This window comes from Oncorhynchus gorbuscha, linkage group LG04 (assembly GCF_021184085.1).
Source record: "Oncorhynchus gorbuscha isolate QuinsamMale2020 ecotype Even-year linkage group LG04, OgorEven_v1.0, whole genome shotgun sequence".
Taxonomy (NCBI): domain Eukaryota; kingdom Metazoa; phylum Chordata; class Actinopteri; order Salmoniformes; family Salmonidae; genus Oncorhynchus; species Oncorhynchus gorbuscha.
The window spans coordinates 63,178,213-63,192,186 of record NC_060176.1 but is presented as its reverse complement, the minus strand read 5'-3'; the positions used below and the strand labels follow the sequence as shown (position 1 = coordinate 63,192,186).

General features: G+C 45.3%; 1 pseudogene; it reads left to right on the top strand.

The window, feature by feature from the left end:
• LOC124034456 overlaps positions 1–13,974 on the top strand; it is a 57,972-nt pseudogene that overhangs the window by 31,544 nt on the left and 12,454 nt on the right.

The window sequence follows — 13,974 nt, the reverse complement described above, 5'->3', positions numbered from 1 at the left end:
CAGCAGAGAGGCAGACAGGTCTAAACCCCTACACAGCAGAGAGGTAGACAGGTCTAAACCCCTACACAGCAGAGAGGTAGACAGGTCTAACCCACTACACAGCAGAGAGGCAGACAGGTTGAAACCCCTACACAGCAGAGAGGCAGACAGGTTGAAACCACTACACAGCAGAGAGGTAGACAGGTTGAAACCCTACACAGCAGAGAGGCAGACAGGTTGAAACCCCTACACAGCAGAGAGGCAGACAGGTTGAAACCACTACACAGCAGAGAGGTAGACAGGTCTAAACCCTACACAGCAGAGAGGCAGACAGGTTGAAACCCCTACACAGCAGAGAGGGAGACAGGTAGCAACCCCTACACAGCAGAGAGGCAGACAGGTTGAAACCCCTACACAGCAGAGAGGCAGACAGGTTGAAACCCCTACACAGCAGAGAGGCAGACAGGTTGAAACCCCTACACAGCAGAGAGGCAGACAGGTTGAAACCCCTACACAGTAGAGAGGTAGACATGTAGCAACGCCTACACAGCAGAGAGGTAGACAGGTAGCAACCCCTACACAGCAGAGAGGTAGACAGGTAGCAACCCCTACACAGCAGAGAGGTAGACAGGTAGCAACCCCTACACAGCAGAGAGGTAGACAGGTAGCAACCACTACACAGCAGAGAGGTAGACATGTAGCAACCCCTACACAGCAGAGAGGTAGACAGGTAGCAACCCCTACACAGCAGAGGTAGACAGGTAGCAACCCCTACACAGCAGAGAGGTAGACAGGTAGCAACTCCTACACAGCAGAGATGTAGACAGGTAGCAACCCCTACACAGCAGAGAGGTAGACAGGTAGCAACCCCTACACAGCAGAGAGGTAGACAGGTAGCAACCCCTACACAGCAGAGATGTAGACAGGTAGCAACCCCTACACAGCAGAGAGGTAGACAGGTAGCAACCCCTACACAGCAGAGAGGTAGACAGGTAGCAACCCCTACACAGCAGAGAGGTAGACAGGTAGCAACCCCTACACAGCAGAGAGGTAGACATGTAGCAACCCCTACACAGCAGAGAGGTAGACATGTAGCAACCCCTACACAGCAGAGAGGTAGACAGGTAGCAACCCCTACACAGCAGAGAGGTAGACAGGTAGCAACCACTACACAGCAGAGAGGTAGACAGGTAGCAACCCCTACACAGCAGAGAGGTAGACAGGTAGCAACCACTACACAGCATTGTGAAGGAGCACACCCTGTAACATGTTTGTTAAGATTCACTCCTTGTCTCTTTGTGTGTCTAGGTGGCAACCCCTGTGAGCATGGAGGGAAGTGCCTGAACACCAAGGGTTCGTTCCAGTGTAAGTGTCAGCCCGGCTTCTCTGGAGCTCGATGTGAACACGACGTCAACGAGTGCCTCTCCAACCCCTGCCAGAACGAAGCCACGTGCCTCGACCAGATAGGAGGCTTCCACTGCATCTGCATGCCAGGTAAAGACACCGTTTTAATCAAAAGATGGTTGCAATCTAAACCTATATCTTTGAAGTCAGGCACAGTCAATGTTACTATACAAATCTCATGGTTAACTAACTAACTAACTAACTGACCCTGTGTCTTGTTTCCCTTGCTAATTGGCTACAGGCTATGAGGGACTGTTCTGCCAGATCAATACAGACGAGTGCGCCAACAACCCCTGCCTGAACAATGGGAAATGTATCGACAAGATCAACACCTTCCACTGCCAGTGCCCCACAGGTGAGCCCTGGGACACTGCGGCGGTCTGAGGGGGGTCGATCACCCCCCTGGACTGGATGGGCGCGGGAGGCAGACTCTAATCCCTGCCCTCAGGCAGGCTTTAGCAGGCCAGCGCCCGACGAGGAGGAAAATCCATAAGGAAGGGCTTGACAAAGTTTTCACTTAGAACAAGGTTTTACTCTGATGAGTGTGCACTTAAACTTGGTTTGGATGTAGCTAGCCACAATAACGTTATTTGAGAGAGAATTAAGGAGATAACGTAGAACGTCTAACTAAGAATATCAGCTGAAATATTGTTGTGTTTTCATGTATTACATTTATGTGTAGTTGTAGACGCTGTTGTGGTGAGGTTTGAGTTTTGTGTGTAGTGATTTGTTGCATGTAGAATCTAGATGATTTCATGAGGTATTTCTACAGGGATTCCATTGGGGTTGGACTACAGCATGTGACGAGAGGCATTGAGGGTTTTGTTAGCACAGGAATGCTCTGATAGAAGAACGTGAGGCTGACCGACACTGAACAATGTTTCTCAGCCTCTAAAATGTGTTTTTGTTTTCATTCTTTCAGCAGGGCTATTGAGGTGGAAGTAATTCTGATGGAAAATAGTGCAGTACTCAGTTGGTTCTGATTTTTTAAAAAAGAGAGAAAGGCAGGAGGCTGTTGAGAAAGTGCAGTTAACAGTAGAGCAGTACTGCAGAGAACACTAGAGCTTAGCTGTTGAAAAGCCCCCGTATCTATGGGATGGGGATGGGATAAGGGGGCCAGGAGAGAGGCCTGAATGAGACAGTAGTGAAAGTGGGAGGGGGTGTTGGGGTACGGGAGGGGACTGAGACGCACAGACGGTTATGCTCTAGAGGGCTATGGGGTAGAGGCGGGGATTTTGGGGTCCCCATTGCCTGCTTGTGATGTAAATTTGTTCCTGTGTAAGCCCAGGCTGGAGTAGGGTATGGTCCTCTCTCCTTTAATTTCTGTACACATCATCTCCATGGGAACCCCACTCGTCCCTTTTGAAATGTGTGATTCCAGAAACCCGGGCTAAATCCCCTCTTTGGCTCTGGGAGGTGTGTGTGAGGTAATATTAGCGTTAGCATGGATGGACAGTGAAAATTGAGAGGACCCTGTGTTGTGAATGGAGCAGAGCTAACAGATAGCCATGTAGCCACTTCCTATTTGGATTAGTGACAACTGGTGTCTGGCTGGCAGTTTGGCTTAGACCACCTGTGTGTTCTTTATCAGATAGAATCCTTCTTTTTACCACTTAGAATTCAAATGTGTGACTACTGAACACTGTACGTTCCTGCGACAGAAGTTGGAAGAAGAAATAAAAACAGAGATTAGAATGACTAGAGAAAATAAGAGAGCCTGCTGGTTGATTTTGAATGATGAGGGATTTGAATAGCTGAGTTCAGAGGTCAAGCTAGCCCTGTTGGGAGAAGCGGGCGGGGAAAGTGGGCAGAGCAGGACGGGATAATGCACATTGTGATGGAAAAGTTTTGGGGGACAAAAGAGGCAACTGGCTCGGCTTTGCATTACATTGAGCAGACAGTCCCCCCCTTTGTCTTTCACCCCTGGTCATGAGGCCTTGGAGCCCCCCCCCCCCCCTTTTTGGGAGCAGTGGTGAAAAGGAATAGAAGGAAAGAACACAGTAAGCTTGTAGTACGGCAGGCATTTTGATTCATATGCAGCCATCTCTGTCATTGAGGGCTCTCATCATAATGTATGTAGGCTTCCAGGGATAAAGTGGGCATAGTTTGGGCTTGGTAAGATCACTCTAATGAACCACACACACACTCACTCCCTACATCTTCTTGTTTTTCCAGGATTTGCTGGGAACCTTTGCCAGATAGATATTGATGAGTGCTCCAGCACGCCTTGCAAGAATGGCGCCAAGTGCACGGATGGCCCCAATAAGTACACCTGTGAATGCACTGAAGGTATAAAAACAGAACCTTGTTATATTTGGTAACACATTTATTTTCCCTCGACTCCAATCCCGTTCAATACATTGAACAGATGTGGGTGGAGCAATGTGCAAATTAAAAGCACTCACAAAACCCTAACCCTAACCCTTCACAAAATGATATGTACGCTTAATAAAGAGCAGTGATACTAGCAGGAGCATAAAAACAACAACAAAACAACAAACATAGATTTAAAAATAAACTAAAACTTATTGAATGTTTTCTGGCTCCTGAATAGAATGGAGAGAAATTAGACTAAAGTGACGAACTCCATGTCTTTCTACCAGGTTACACGGGGCAACACTGTGAGACCGACATCAATGAGTGTTTCTCGGACCCCTGTCACTATGGTACTTGTAAGGATGGCCTGGCCTCCTTCACCTGCTACTGTCACCTTGGTTACACGGGCCGGCTGTGTGAGACCAACATTAACGAGTGTCTGAGTCAGCCCTGTCGGAACGGAGGCATCTGCCAGGACCGCGAGAACTCCTACATCTGCACCTGCCCCATGGGCACCGCAGGTCAGACGCACGCACGCACGCACACACGCGAGCACACACACAATAAAAGACTTCTCTAAGCTCGAAACTGTCCTTGACACACAGACTTACTTTAATCTGTGAAAATGTTACTATAGAAACTTTGATGCTAATTTCTTTGCTTCTAGGTATAAACTGTGAAGTCAACCTGGATGACTGCAAGAGCAAGCCATGTGACTACGGGACATGCCTCGACAAGATCAATGGCTACGAGTGTGCCTGCGAGCCTGGCTACAGCGGTAAGTAGATACTGTAGGGGACCAGTTTGTCTGACTGTGGCTACCGAGGTTGAGATTTGAAGGGGGTACTCCTACCTCTCCTATTCAGACCTCTCAGGTGAAGGCAGGACAAACAAGAGCATAGAGGGTAGGGTGGAGGGGTGGAAGAGGGAGAGAGATGACAGATGGTAAACGAATGCACTCCTTTTAAGGCCTTCTGTGGCCGTGTCACTTTCCAGACCCCCCCCCCTCCAACCTGTTGCCTAGACACACAAGCTGGCCTCTCTCACCAGGCTCTGAAAGGACCAACACTCACCCGGGATTTCACTGGAGGAAAGATCCCCTGAAAGATTCCTGAAAGTTGATATTTTAAAAGGGGGGGCAAGTTGGTCCATGCTTTAGGGCTAAATGGCCTCTCTTTATGTTATGCGTGGCACCCGCTGAATGGCGGCGTTATTTCAAGTGGCCAACAAAACCGGACTTAAAAATCCCATGTTTCTCTAGGTGGATACATTTACTGTGGGGATATAGAGCCCATTGTATGGTCCATTGTCTGGTGTAGCACGGGTTGGGCTTTGTGTTTTACTTCAAAATGATATCTTCATGGATTGTGACCAACTCCAAAGATTACTACATGATATTATGTTCAAAGTTTCACAAGTTCTAACCATAGTGTTATTAATTTCTACAGGTAACTGACAAAATAATGGAAACTCTTGAGTAAATGAGGGATACAGAGTATATTCAAAGCTGGTGCTTCCACACAGGTGTGGTTCCTGACAAGGGTTGCAAAGGATCAGAAACCTTCAGGGAAAAGTGAAGGTCAAGAAAATCATAGAGAAAGCAGACTATTGCAGTCATCTCTGATGGGTGGTCGAATGGAATAATTAACTTCATTATTAACATAATTAACATCTCCACCCCTCAACCAGTATTCTACAAGAGCACAGACACAAGGGACAACAGACACACCGGTCTCTACATTGCAGATGAGCTGAAGGCAGTCATCAATGACCTTGGACCACCGAAGGTATTTGCACTATTGACAGACAATGCTGCGAAAATGAAGGCTGCTAGGTTAAAGTGGAGGAGTCCTGCCCTCACATCACACCCATTGGCTATGCTTCTCATGCATTGAATCTGCTCCTCAAGGACATCATGGCACTGAAAACAATGGATACACTCTACAAGAGAGCCAAGGAAATGGTTAGGTATGTGAAGGGTCATCAAGTTACAGCAGCAATCTACCTCACCAAGCAAAGTGAGAAGAATAAGAGCACCACATTGAAGCTGCCCAGCAACACCAGTTGGGGTGGTGTTGTCATCATGTTTGACAGTCTGCTGGAGGGGAAGGAGTCTCTCCAAGAAATGGCGATATCACAGTCTGCCGATATTGACAGCCCCATCAAATAGGATACTCCTGGATGATGTATTTTGGGAGAGAGTGGTAAGCAGCCTGAAACCAATAGCAGTAGCCATTGCATGTATTGAGGGAGACAATGCCATCCTGTCTGTGTTCAGACTCTGCTTGCAGATGTGAGAGAAGAAATCCATACTGCCCTGCCCACTTCACTGTTGCTCCAATCAGAGGACTGCAGTTCTGAAATACATCAAAAAGCTTGAAGACTTCAGCCTGAAGCCCATCCACGCCGCAGCGTACATGTTGGACACCAAGTATACTGGCAAGAGCATCCTGTCTGGTGCAGAGATCAACAAGGCCTATGGTGTCATCACTACCCTGTCTTGCCACCTTGGCCTGGATGAGGGAAAGGTTCTTGGCAGTCTGGCGAAGTACACTTCCAAGCAAGGGCTTTAGGATGGAGCTGCAAAATGGCAGTCGTGCCGACATATCTCATCAGCCACCTGATGGAAGGGACTTTGTGGATCTGAGGCTCTTTCCCCTGTTGCCTCCATCATCCTCCAAATCCCACCAACATCAGCCGCCTCAGAGCGCAACTGGTCCTTGTTTGGGAACACACACACCAATGCACACAACAGGCTGACCAATACAAGGGTTGAAAAGTTGGTCCCCACCCGGGCAAATTTGAGGCTTTTTGAGACTGACAAAGAGCCATCCTCAAGAAGGTTTGAAAGTGACAGTGAAGATGAGGCATCAGAGTCTGATGTTCAAGGAGTTGGACATTGAGGAGGTCCAGGGAGAAGACATGGAAGCCTGAGAGGAAGACAACCAAAGCTTTAGTTTCTAGACTATCATTTTACAGATGTATGTTGAAAACATTTTTAGGAGATGTGATGGATCATTGGGGATCATTCAATATTCCCTTTCTTTTGATGTACAGTGAAATCATCCCATGTGAAAAGTCAACTCATTTAATTAAAGTTCAATTCATAACTAGATAGTTAAAAAAATATATATATTGGAAGGATTTAATCATTTGCAATTACTTATGATAAGGTTAAATGTTTATGTTTCTCTCTCCATATGATATGGTAAATATATCCTATCAAAAAACATCTACATTTAAATGGTATTAATATTCATTTGAATGTATTTCCGTTAATTCCCATATATTCCCGTTAATTCCCACGGAAAGTTTCCACCTCTGAATATTCCCCAAAATGTGCAACCCTATTCCTGAGTTAATTAAGCAGTTAACATCCCATCATGCTTAGGGTCATGTATGAAAATCCTGGGCAGGCTACCATGGCTATTACCCCATACGATGACAATTCCCCTGTCCACAGGGCACGAGGGGTCACTGAATGATTTGATGAGTATGAAAACGATGTAAACCATATGCCATGGCTGTCTCAGTCACCAGATCTTAACACAATTGAATACTTATGGGAGATTCTGGAGCCACCTAAGACAGCGTTTCCATCACCATCAACAAAACAACAAATGTTGGAATTTATGGTGGAAGAATGGTGTCGCATCCCCCCTATAGAGTTCCAGACTTGTAGAATCTGTCCACGGTCCATTGAAGCTGTTCTGGCTTGTGGTGGCCCGATGACCCATTAAGACACATTTACATTTACACTTGGTTGGTTTTTTCTTTACCTTGGCAGTTACCTGTATCATTTTCTAACACCAATTGAATCAGTTTGTAAACTGTAAATGTTCCTTGTGCTATAAAGTTGAGACACTACTGTACGAGAGGTCAGAGAAGTAAACATTTTAATGGGTTCTGGTTCACAGGGACCATGTGCAACATCAACCTTGACGAATGTGCCCTACACCCGTGTCACAACGGTGGCACCTGCATCGATGGCATCAACAGCTTCACCTGTCTGTGTCCAGAGGGTTACCACGACACCACCTGCTTCTCCCAGATCAATGAGTGCCTTAGCAACCCGTGTATCCATGGCCACTGTCAGGACAAAGTCAATGGGTGAGTCTGTCTTTCTCATCTGTTTCAATGCCAAGCAAATCACTAAGTTGTGTCTCGTTTAAATCTAGAAATCTTCCTTACATGTATGGTATGAATATATCTACAGTAAATTCCTAAGTATTCCTATGTATTGTCTGTTACTCTGATATTGAGCTTTCCTATCTTTTCCTTAGTTACAACTGTCTGTGTGACAATGGCTGGAGTGGCAAGAACTGTGACATCAACAACAACGAGTGTGAGTCCAACCCCTGCATGAACGGAGGCACCTGCAAGGATATGACGAGCGGATATGTCTGCTCCTGCAGAATCGGCTTCACTGGTGAGTAAGTGTGTGTACGTGTGTATGGTCCTCGAGATTGCAATCCCACCATCAATACATTTTGTATTGTTTTGATCTATTTGACCCTAACTCTTAACTCAAACTCATGTGCTTGATAACTTCTTGACCTTTTGATCCCAGGTCCAAGCTGTCAGACCAACATTAACGAATGTGCCTCCAATCCCTGCCTAAACCAAGGGACCTGCATCGATGATGTCTCTGCGTACAAGTGCAACTGTCTACTGCCATATACCGGTATGAACATATTTGGCTATTGTGAAATATATGTCTGATTGTCTATCTAAGCGTAATGTTTTGGTATGTCCTTGCTGTGGTAGCCTAGTGGTTAGAGCGTTGGACTAGTAACCAAAAGGTTGCAAGTTCAAATCCCCGAGCTGACAAGGTACAAATCTGTCGTTCTGCCCCTGAACAGGCAGTTAACCCACTGTTCCTAGGCCGTCATTGAAATTAAGAATTTGTTCTTAACTGACTTGCCTAGTTAAATAAAGGTTAAAAAAATTAAAATTAAAATTAAATAAAAAAAGTTCTAGCTTCTCTAAGGCATTAGACATACAGGAAAAACATGCTCCGGAAGACCAAGCTGTCAATGAGCGTCCAGCAGCAAGACTTCCTCTTGGCTAAAACTCCAGCATCTGTTGTGTTGACGTTGTGTCCCTGATAACAGTTCATGGTCCTCACATCCATTCCTCCCTTGTATTATTTGATAAAATAGATAATGATGGACTGACTGCCTTTGGGCAACCTTTTTATTTATTCCCTGAGTTTTCTTTTTGGAAAATTCCACCCTGCGTTGAGAGCTGGAATAATAGTGACTCTGGTTGTGTGACGGAGGGGTGGGAACTGAATGGCCCAGCTGCTTGTCACATTTCCTGTTTGCAGACTTCCTGTCTCACAGAACAGCAAATGCCTTGACAATAGCAGGAAACTCCAGCCTGCTTCCTGTCCGTGCTGGGTGTCGTGGAAACAGACAGATAGGGAAATGTCTCCGTGGGCCCAAACAGCTCTGCTCTCTAACACTCTCTGTGGGCAAGAAGCCTCCTGAATGAAGTGTGTATTTAAATGTCCAATAAAAGCATTATCTATGTAGGGCGATCTATCCAGTATCCAGACACCCACTACTTCCAGTTACGATACTCTGGTTCTGAAAACAATAATATTAGACACGATAATAATATGAAAACAATAATATTGAACAGTTCATGTCCATTATCTAAAAATGTGTGTGTGTGTGTGTGATAGGTGAGAACTGTGAGACCCTGCTGGCACCCTGCAGCCCCAAGCCCTGCAAGAACGGAGGTGAGTGTCAGGAGTCTGAAGACTACGAGAGCTTCTCCTGTGTGTGTCCAGAGGGCTGGCAAGGTGAGCGAGCAATATATTTACAGTAGATTATATGTAATTCCTATGCATGTACAGTGCCTTCAGAAAGTTTCCCCAGCCCTTTACCCTTTCCACATTTTGTTGTGTTACATCCTGAATAAAACATCTATTCAATTGAGATTTTGTGTCACTGATCTACACACAATACCCCATAATGTTAAAGTGGAATTTTGTTTGTAGAAAATCTTGGTAATTACAACAACAACAAAAACAATTGCTGAAATGTCTTGAGTCAATAAGTTCAATACTAGTGGTTAACAGGATTTTTTAATGACTACCCCATCTCTGTACCTCACACAACATACAATCTGTAAGGTCCTTCAATCGAGTAGTGAATTTTGAGCACAGATTCTACCACAAAGACCAGAGAGGTTTTTCAGAAGGAAACTGCTCAGGGATGGTGACTTTAAAGCACTTACAGAGTTTAATGGCTGTGATGAGAGAAACCTGTGGATGGATCAACAACATTGTAGTTACTCCACATCACTAACCTAAATGACAGAGTGAAAAGAAGGAAGCCTGTACAGAATAAAAATATTCCAAAACATGCTTCCTGTTTGCAGTAAGGCACTGAAGTAAAACTGCAAAAAATATGGCAAAGAAATGAATGTTATGTCCTGAACACAATGCTTTATGTTTGGGTGCAAATCCAACACAACACATCACTGAGTACCATTCTTCATATGTTCAAACATGGTGGTGGCTGCATCATGGGAATATTTTTCATCGGCAAGGACTAGGGAGTTTTTTAGGATTAAAAAAAACAGACTACAGCTATAAGCACAGGCAAAATCCTAGAGGAAAACCTGGTTTTCATTGAATGTTCCTGAGTGGCCTCGTCACAGTTTTGACTTAAATCTGCTTGAAGATCTATGTCAAGACATGAAATGGGTGTCTAGCAATGATCAACAATCAACTTGACAGAGCATGACGAATGTAAAAAATAATAATGGGCAGATACTGTACAATCCCAAAAAGATGCAGAGCTGTAATCGCCACCAAAGGTGCTTCTATAAAGTGTTGACTAAGGGGTGTGAATACTTATGTAGATTAGATATTTCAGTATTTAATTTTTTATAAATTTGCAACAATTTAAAAAAACATGTTTTCACTGTCATTACGGGGTGTTGTGTGTAGATGGCTGAAAGAAAATCGATTTAATCCATTTTGAATTCCGTCTGTAACACAACAAAATGCAATAAGTCAAGGGGTATGAATACATTCTGAAGGCAGTATATGTACGTTATCTGTATTAGGTTATCTGTATGTTATCATACCAAATATGTCTATATAAAATTATGAAAATGGGCAAATGATCTCAGTGCTGTGTAGTAAACCTCTCCACTCTCTCCTTTGCTCTACCCTCTCTAGGACAGACCTGTGAAGTGGACATTAACGAGTGTGTAAAGAACCCCTGTCTCAATGGGGCCACCTGTGAGAACACCAAAGGCAACTACCGCTGTGGCTGCAAGGCCGGTTATGCTGGCCGCAACTGTGAGACCAACATTGACGACTGTAATCCCAGTAAGTCTCCTATCATCTTCATGACTTCATCATCAAAACAGGTTAAAATGAGACAGTGGTCGTGTCTCAATACTCTAAAGGGGCCCACTGTCTCTTGTATTTCATGACTGATAGGTGAAAGGCCACCACATCTCTATAAATCCTGTCATGTTCTTTCATGTCAGTAAAACATAAGGAAAGGAAGCTAGTCAAGACTATTGAGTTGCAGCCAGTCTGCTAAGTTATAAGCTAACCTATCTCCCCGCTCTCTTCCCCCATAGACCCCTGCAGCAATGGAGGTTTCTGTCGGGACGAGGTGGACAACTTTGCGTGCACCTGCCTGCTTGGTTTCCGTGGCACTAAGTGTGAGGAGGACATCAACGAGTGTGACAGTAACCCATGTAAGAATGGAGCCAACTGTACAGACTGTGTCAACAGCTACACCTGCACCTGTCCACCTGGCTTCAGTGGGATACACTGTGAGAACAACACACCTGACTGCACTGAGAGGTAAAGGGAGCTTGAATTCCCATTTAGTTTGGATTTCTCTATCCTCACATGGCCTGTTGAGTCTCTGTCACAAACGATGAATGAATCTCCAAACTACTTTCTCTTGTCCACTTCTGCCCCCTGTGGCAGAAAGTTGAATGACTCAAATATCCCATTATAGCCCAGGATATTCATTTACATTTAAGTCATTTAGCAGACGCTCTTATCTCTCAATTAATTTCACTAATTGGACTCACCATGTTTTAAAGTGAATTGAATTTGTTTTTTGAATGACACGTCTGGTATTGCTTTGTGGATGTTTTGTTTAACAGCTCTTGTTTCAACGGTGGGACGTGTCTGGACGGCATCAACACCTACACCTGCCTGTGCCCACCTGGCTTCACTGGCAGCTACTGCCAACACGACATCAACGAGTGTGACTCCAGACCGTGCCTGAACGGAGGCACCTGCCAGGACAGCTATGGCACCTACAAGTGCATCTGTCCCCAGGGCTACACTGGACTCAACTGCCAGGTACAGTATAGGCCCAGTCACGCTGACTTTACAGTAGACTAACTGTAGGTTATATAACAGGTTGTTATTGTCAAGTAAAATGTGCTTTTATGGATCATGTACTTGGCTAAATAAAGGTGGTATAAATAACTGTAGCTATAAGCTACAGCCCACTGGGCACACACTGGTTGAATCAAAGTTGATGCCATGTCATTTCAATGAAATTACGATGAACCAATGTGAAATAGACGTTGAATTTATGTCTGTGCCCAGTGGGTAATGTTTTATCTGTGAAACAACAGTGTAAATGCTTACTTACAGAAACATGTCCCCCTGTCAGCTAACTGTCTATGGTGTGTGTGTCTCCTCAGAATCTGGTACGCTGGTGTGACTCGTCCCCATGTCAGAACGGGGGCACCTGTTGGCAGACTGGCACTACTTACAGCTGTGAGTGCCAGACTGGCTGGACAGGGCTCTACTGTGATGTGCCAAGCGTCTCCTGCGAGGTGGCAGCCAAACAGAGAGGTAACACTGGGGGTGTGAAGGAGGATTTTTGTGTGTCTGTCCTCCTGCATGTATGAGGCGTGTGTGTGTGTTTGTGTTAGCCTCAATCATCACTATGCAATTCATTTCACACCACTAACAAAACACAGACTACATACTGATCTCCCCTCTCTTCCCCTCCCCATCTCTCTGCCCTCAAGGTGTGGAGGTAATTGCTCTGTGTCGTAACTCAGGCCAGTGTCTGGATGCGGGGAACACCCACTACTGCCACTGCCAGGCAGGTTACACAGGCAGCTACTGTGAGGAGCAGGTGGATGAATGCATCCCCAACCCCTGTCAGAACGGAGCCACCTGTACTGACTTTCTAGGAGGGTACTCCTGCAAGGTAGGCTGCTCACTAGGAACACAGCACTGTCACTAATGCACAATACATCCAATTGGTCTGGATTGTCCTAATTAAGTTACATCAAATTTGATTTAATCCAATTTTTCACAGGTGCTGGGTGAAATGCATAACAAATGTAGCCTAATGTAGAAATAATACCTAGACCGAACAGCGATTCATGTGGCCAAAAAAGTGTGTGTTTCCTGGTCTTGGTCTTGTAGAAACATTGTCAGTCATGCTCACTTTTCATTGAATGATTTAAATCAGAAACTAAATGAGTGTGTGGGTGTTCTTTCTAAAAAGAAAAGTCCTATCAAACTATCAAACTCTGTATCCAAACTGATGACAAAAGGTTGTTTATTAACAGACTCACAAACTGTTCATTTATGTAGGTGTCCTGTGCAGAGAACTGGCAAAACAACCAGGTAAACAGAAACAGCCTTGTTTCATGTCACTCATTGATTTATCTTTTCCCTCTCCTCTCCTAGTGTGTGCCGGGATACGTCGGCACCAACTGCTCCAATGAGATCAATGAGTGTTTCTCCCAGCCGTGCCAGAACGGAGGCACCTGCATTGACCTGATCAATACCTACAAATGCTCCTGTCCCAGGGGAACCCAAGGTCAGGGCCCCGCCACCCACCTCCACACACTCTTCCACACCACCCCCTTTTTTCTCTCTATCACTCTTTCTGTGCCCCTCTCCAGCCTCCCACTCTCTCTCCGTCTATTCCTCTCTCCCCCCGGTCTCCACTGTTCCTCTCCGCCCTCGCTCTCTCTCTCTCTCTCTCTCTCACTTGCTCTCAATCCATCACACTTCATTAATTAGGGCTTAACAGCGTCCAGCACATGTCCGAAACTCTCGTCCCCGTCAAATACGGGATCGATTTCTCTCCCGGACATGAAGGGAGTGTGTCTCGTTGGTCAGCTAAAGTATTGGTGAAATGAATGTAGCCAAAAGGGTTTTATAGAAGCAAACAAGAGAAACATTTTGAAACGGTAAATGAAAAGATGTATTGAACAAGTGCAGGTAGTACATCCATGTGGTGGTGTCCC